Raw genomic sequence first — 7,377 nt, forward strand, 5'->3', positions numbered from 1 at the left:
AGTATCTACCCTTTCATCTTTTGATAGTTTCATGGGTTTTGCCCTGGGGAGAGTTTGCTGCTTTGCTGTTCCATTAGACATACTTTGTTGATATTGTATCTTCCCAGCAAGTATCTCTTTGTATGTATATTTTATGTTTAGGCAATTGGGGTTAAGTGACTTGCCCAGGGTCACACAGCTAGTAAGTGTTAAGTGTTTGGTCTGAGGCCAGGTTTGAACTCAGGTCCTCCTGACTTCAGGGCTGGTGCTCTATCCACTGCGCCACCCAGCTGCCCCTAAATATCTCTTTGTAAAAAGTTGTTGTTGCTGAGTTGTTTTCAGTCCTGTCTGACTCTTCATGACCCCTTTTGGAGTTTTCTTGGCAAAGATAGTGATTTCCTATTCCCTTCTCCAGCTCATTTTACAGATGAGGAAACTGAGGCAAATAGGGGTTAAGTAACTTGCCCAAGGTCACACAGCTAGTAAGTGTCTGAGGCACATTTGAACTTAGGAAACTGAGTCCTCCTGACTCCAGACCCAGTGTTCTATCCAATGCACCAACTAGATGCCCTTGTAAAAAGTTTTTGTTTATTAATAATTGTTTATTGATGCTATCTATGGATATAATTGGTTAAATAATACTGGGAAGACACTAACTGGCACTGGTTGGTTGTCATTAGGACACTGATCCCAGAGGGGAGATAGTTCAATAACCTGGTTCTAGGTCCAATTTGCCAGGTTGAATACGAATTGGGATACAGACCCCCCCAGAATGTATATGGTATACATACTATAGAAAATAAAGATAGCAAAAGAAGTTACATTAGGGGCAGCTAGGTGGTGCAATGAATAGAGCACTGGCCTTGGAGTCAGGGGGACCTGAGTTCAAATCCAGTCTCAGACCAAACACTTGACACTTACTAGCTGTGTGACCCTGGGCAAGTCATTCAATCCCAATTGCCTAAAAATTTAAAAAAAAAAAAAGAAGAAGTTACGGTAGACCAAGTATACAAAGAGAAAATCCATGCTAGAGGTGATGCAATAATAAAAGTTCTGAGGAACAGATTCCAAAACTATCTGGAGGATGGGAGATTACCAAATACTTGGGGGAGGGTGGGTGGGGAACATACCCTATTATAACAAACAAACCAAAAAAAGGTGACTGAAGAAATATCAATAACCTTTGACCTGGATACCTACTTTCCCATCTCTGTAATCAATGGACGAGTATTTATTAAGTATCTGCTATCTGTCAGGAACTGGGCTGGGTATTGGGGATACAAAAAAAAAGAAAGAAAAAACTCCCACAGTCCCTACCCTCAAGGAGCTTACATTTTATTAGGAGGGAAACAATACATACACAGAAAAGAAAACAGAAAATCTTATGAAATAATTACTAGGCTGTGGTATTAGCAGATGGGGGTTGGACGCCTAAAGTAGCAGTTGGCGCTCAGGCTTGGCTTTGAAAGGGGCTAAAGACACCAGAAAGTGGAGGGAATGAGGTAATGCATTTGGGGCATGGACGCCAGCCTGGACAACAGCAAGCATATGGGAGATGGAGCCCCTGTGGAGGGTTTATAGGAGAACAGGAAAAATCAAGAAATCAACAAACATTTGTGAAGCACCTACTGTGTGCCAGGCACTGTGTTAGGTGCTGGACAAGAGCCCCAGGGAATGAAGATTAAATGTTGCACTGAGAGGGAGTACCCACATTGTCATGATTCTGCTTCTACTAGCATAGGGAGCTTATATAGCTACCTCCTCTCTCTCCCCACCAGTTGTGAGTTCAAGGCCAGCTAAAAAGTTGGGAGGCAGAAAGAGAATTTGTAGATGAACTTGTTCGTTCAGCCCTGCCCCAGGGTCTGTTTTTATGGGCTTCAAACCAAGAAAAGCGCCATGATTCCACTTCCTGATGAGCAGAGTAGAGGATGCCTAGGCTAGGATTCTACACTTGTCTTTCCATACAAGAAGATATTTTTCTTAAGAGGAGAGATTGTTCCAACTTTGTTTTTATATCCCCAGTGACTAGTTATTTAGTCATTTCAGTCATGACCCCATTTGGGGTTTTCTTGGCAACGATACTAGAGAGGTTTGCCATTTCCTTCTCCAGTTCATTTTCCTGATGAGGAAACTGAGGCAAGCAGGGTTAAGTGACTTGCCCAGGGTCATACAGCTAGGAAGTGTCTGAGGCCAGACTTGAACTCACAAAGAAGAGTCTTCCTGACTCCGGTGCTCTGCACTATGTAACACATGTTGTTGTTGACTCTTGGTGACCCCATGGACCACAGCATGCCAGGCCCTTCTGTCCTCCTCTATATCTGAGTCTGTCCAAGTTGATGTTCATTGCTTCCATGACATTGTCTATCCATCTCACACTCTGCTGTCGCCTTTTCCTTTTGCCTTCAATCCTTTCCAACATCTGGGCCTTTTTGAAGAAGTCCCATCTTCTCATTATGTGGCCAAAGTATTTAAGCTTCAGTTTCGGTATTTGACCTTCCAGTCTGAATTCATTTCTTTACATATTGATTGATTTGATCTCCTTGTTGTCCAAGGGACTCTCAAAAGTCTTCTCCAGCACTACAATTTGAAAGTGTCAATTTTGCAACACTCAGCTTTCCTTATAGTCCAACTCTCATAGCCATACGATGCTACTGAAAAAAACCTAGCTTTGCTCATACAGACCTATGTCAGCAGGGTGATATCTCTGCTTTCTAGTATGCTGTTCAGATCTACCACAGCTTTCCTTCCAAGGAGCAAGCACCTTTTAGGAAGTGTTTAACAAATGCTTCCTGACTGATTAGTTTCCATACAGCCAGGATAGAGACTTTGAAGACACTGGGACCTCCACGTGGGTCTGAGGTAGCCTGAAGGCTCTAGCTTCCTCTAAGGACTACCACTGCAGCTTGAGACAAGCAGAGAGGAAAAAGCGGGAGCAGATCTTTGAGTAGCGTGGCAGTTGAACGAGGGGCCTAGAGTAGAAAGGACTGGGAATGGTGGTGGAGAATGGATCAGAATAAGACTGGATGAGGTAGGCAGCTCACATGAACCTCTCCCTCTCCCCTCATCTCCCCACGCCCACCACAGGGCAACGGGGCTAGAGGGGATTCCAAACTCCAGTGTTTCCCCCTAATTTTCTCTGAGAGCTGGCCAAGCTGACCTTAGTGAGGTCCCAAACCCATCATCCTTTTCCTTATTTTTTCCTCCCATCAACCTGCAGGGGGAAGGTGTGAGGTGAGGGAAGTCTAATGCACAAAGCAGAAGCTTGACATTTTCTATTCAAGAGTTTCTTTACAATTTTGTTTTTGCTGTGCTAACAGACTAAGAGCTAACCTACTGGATTTCAATCAGTTCTATTTACTCTGTGTATGTCTTGCACATAGTTAGCGATTTATACATTGTCCCTCTCCCTCCATTAGAACATGAGTTCCTTGCTCTGCTTTTTGCCTTGCTTTGGATCCCTGAGGCTTTGCATATAGTAAGCACTTACTATGTGCCCTACACATGGTAAGCACTTACTGTGTGCCTGACAAATGGTAAGCACTTACTATGTGCCCTACACCTGGTAAGCCCTTACTATGTGTCCTACATGTGGTAAGCACTTACTATGTGCCCAACACATGGTAAGCACTTACTGTGTGCCTGACAAATGGTAAGCACTTACTATGTGCCCTACACCTGGTAAGCACTTACTATGTGCCTGACACATAGTAAGTACTAAACAACAGCTCCTCGACTTACTGACTGGCCATTACATGCATCAGCTATGTGGGCAAGGCACATGATCTCTCTGAGTCTCACTTTCATTGTCTGTAAAATGAGAAGGTTGGATCAGATGGCCCTAAGGTCCCTTCCAGCTCTAAATCCATAATCCTATGAACCTGTTACAAGTAAGTAAATAATAATGGCTAGGATTTACATAGCCCTTGGAGGTTCACAAAGTGCTTGATATGTTATCTATAAATGACATCAGACATTCATGAAAAGGAAAGAACTTCCCCCCACAAAAAATAAATAAATAAATCAGGAATGAGACCTCAGAGCAATGACAAGAGAACTGTCTATTTTGCTAATTCTCGGTCATGCTTTTAGATCTGTATAGAGCTTGAGTCTACCAGGGCTTCTCCCAAGTCATTGGAAAGAATAGTTTACACGTGTAGTCAAAGAGCCCCCTGGTGGCCAAAGATATACACATATACATATATGCTTACATGTGTGCCACTGTTTTCAGTTGTGTCTTTTACTTTGTGACCCCATTTGCTGTTTTCTTGGCAAAGTTACTTGAGTGGTTTGCCATTTCTTTCTCTAGCTCATTTTACAGATGAGGAAACTGAGGCAAACAGGGTTGAGTGACTTGCCCAGGGTCACATAGCTAGTAAGTGTCTGAGGCTGGATTTGAACTCAGGTCTTCCTGACTCCAGGCTTGGTGTTCTGTCCACTGCACTATCTAGATGCCCTATACACACACACACACACACACACACACACACACACACACACACACACACACATATATACATATACATATATATTATACCCCCTAACTTGTTAATTGACGGATGATCTCTTTGTAGATTTAGTATATCAATCAATAACCAACAAGCATTTATTGAGTGCCTACTATGTGCCAGGAACTGTGCTAAAGATACATATAGAAAGAATGAAAAGGGGCAGCTAGGTGGCGCAGTGGATAGAGCACCGGCCCTGGATTCAGGAGGACCTGAGTTCAAATCCGACCTTAGACACATAACACTTACTAGCTGTGTGACCCTGGGCAAGTCACTTAACCCCATTGCCTAGCAAAAAAAAAAACAAACAAAAACAAAAACAAAAAAAGAAACAGAAAGAATGAAAAAATTAGAGATTGTAGAAAGCGGATTGGGTGAGTATAGCTTGGGCAGTACAACCAAATAAACAACTAACTCATATTACTTGTTCCACTCGCATGTCTAAAACCGTGTTGAGTAGCAGCGATGGGAGTGGTTTACCCATTTTGAGTACAAATGGAACTAATATTTCTCCACTGCACATAACAGCAAATCTTGACTTCAGTTAAATACTTCTTAAAAAAATCATGTTAAGGAAAATCTTTCTCTTATAATTTTTATTCTTCTTTACATAAATGGATGCTATATTTTATTGAGAGTCTTCTGTATTTATTTATATAGTTATATGATTTTATGGCTTCTCTTTGTTACTATGATTTATTGCACTAATTACTTCCTAATACTGAGCCTGCTACAAACTCTACTTCACTGTAATTAATTATTTGGGACTAGAGGAAATATATTACAATACTCTAATTGCTAGTATTTTATGTACTATTTTAAATTTATATTCATTAATGATGGGTTGCCATGATCAAAAATCCATCAAGTGAACAGGCTGTTGGTATGTATGGAAGCAGATATTCTTTGTTTCTGGGACTGACTTTGAAAGCTTTTAAAAAAATTGTTACCTTTTGCTTTTACATCAACTTCATTTCTCAAGATGTATCCCCCGCTCCCTCCCATAGAGCCATCTGTAAAGCGTTTAATAGGGGCAGCTAGGTGGCGCAGTGGATAGAGCACTGGCCCTGAAGTCAGGAGGACCTGAGTTCGAATCTGGCCTCAGGCCAAATACTTGATACTTACTAGCTGTGTGATCCTAGGCAAGTCACTTAACCCCAATTGCCAAAAAAAAAAATTTTAAAAAAATTTAAAAAAAAGAGTTTAACAAAACTAACAAATCCATCAACCGAGTCTGACATTATATTTAGAGTTCCACATCCACAGTTCTCCCACCTCCACCAAGAAGTGGAAAGGACAGGCATATTCTCCTGTCTCAGTCTTTGAGGCCGATCTTGGTCTTTATAAGTTTAAAGGATTCAGTTTCAATGGCGGGGGGGGGGGAATTTCCCCATTTACATTGTTGTAGTCTCCATATATATTATTTCCCCAGTTCCATTTACTTCACTTTGCATCAGTTCATATGACTTCCCAAGTATCTGAAGTATCTGTAGAATGGGAGAACCTGCCAGAACTTGTACTGCTGGCTCATAGGGTCTCTTACTAGTCAAATTAAGGAATCCTTCATTTTATGCAGGATTAGGGTTATGCAGGGACCACCACTGGACAGCCTGTATGTTCCATGGGTACTCACAAAGGTCCAAAGGAAGGCTTTGGTGGACACCCAAACACAATTTATTTTTGTTTGGTTTTTTAGGCAATTGGGGTTAAGTGACTTGCCCAGGGTCACACAGCTAGCGCCAAGAGTCTGGTCTGAGGCTGAATTTGAACTCAGGTCCTCCTGACTCCAGTGTTGGTGTTCTATCTACTGTGGCACCTAGCTGCCCCTCCAAACGCGATTTATAAGACATTATACATGAGTCATACAGCATGAGAAGGTATGGAAAAGTGACAATTTGTATCATTGGAAGGAATTACAATATTGATGAGATCACAGATCCATCAAAATAAATATTCATGAATGCTATTGGTCTATGATTTTCTTCTTCTGCTTTGTCTTTGCCAGGTTTGAGGACAAGAGTCACATCTGCCTCATAGAAAGAAACAGTTAGACTGTTGTCTTTGAAAAATTTATGTGGTAAGGGGGATTACTTGTTCTATGAATGTGTTCAAGGAATTCACTTATGAATCCTGAGCTACTTTATGTGGAAATTCATGAATTGCTTATGCAAATTCTTTTTCTGAGATTGATATGTTATCTACTTTCTGTTTTTAGCAACTTGGGCATTTCATATATCTTTGATGATTTATTTACTTCTTTTAAAATTTTAAGTTGACTAACTTATAGTTCACATAGTCTCAGATTTAGACTTGGAATTTAGAGGTCATCTAGTCCAGAGGTGTCAGACTTAAGGCCCACAGAACTCTGGGGTGGGGATGGAGGGGATGGGGAAGCAGATTAAAATATAATTGAGAAACTTAACTGAATATATATATGTATATAACAATAAATAGATAACAAAAAAATAAAAAGACAATGCAACACAGATAATATTAATTTGTGATTTTCAAAGCCAACCTGTAGACTCATAGGGATCAGTTTCTATTTGAGTTTGAAATCACTAATCTAGCCTAACCTTCAGGCTTAGAGAATTTAAGTGACTTGCCCAGCATTACTAGTAGTAGTAACTGGAAGAGTCTAGATTTGAACCTGGATCCTCTGATTCCAAACCCAGAACGTTCTCTATTGTATAATGCTGCCTCCCAATACCTGTATATGGTCATCTACTATAGCTCTTTTGATTTCTTTCTCATTCACCATGACTTCCTTTTTTTCATTTATGCTTTAGAGAGATTTGATTTTTTCCCACTCCTTTTAAAAAATTATATTTGCTAGTTGTGTATTAATCTCATTAGTCTTTTTTTAAAAAGCTTTTAATTTTATTAATCCAAA

This window comes from Phascolarctos cinereus, unplaced genomic scaffold (genome assembly GCF_003287225.1).
Source record: "Phascolarctos cinereus isolate Bilbo 61053 unplaced genomic scaffold, phaCin_HiC Scaffold_4;HRSCAF=312, whole genome shotgun sequence".
Classification (NCBI taxonomy): domain Eukaryota; kingdom Metazoa; phylum Chordata; class Mammalia; order Diprotodontia; family Phascolarctidae; genus Phascolarctos; species Phascolarctos cinereus.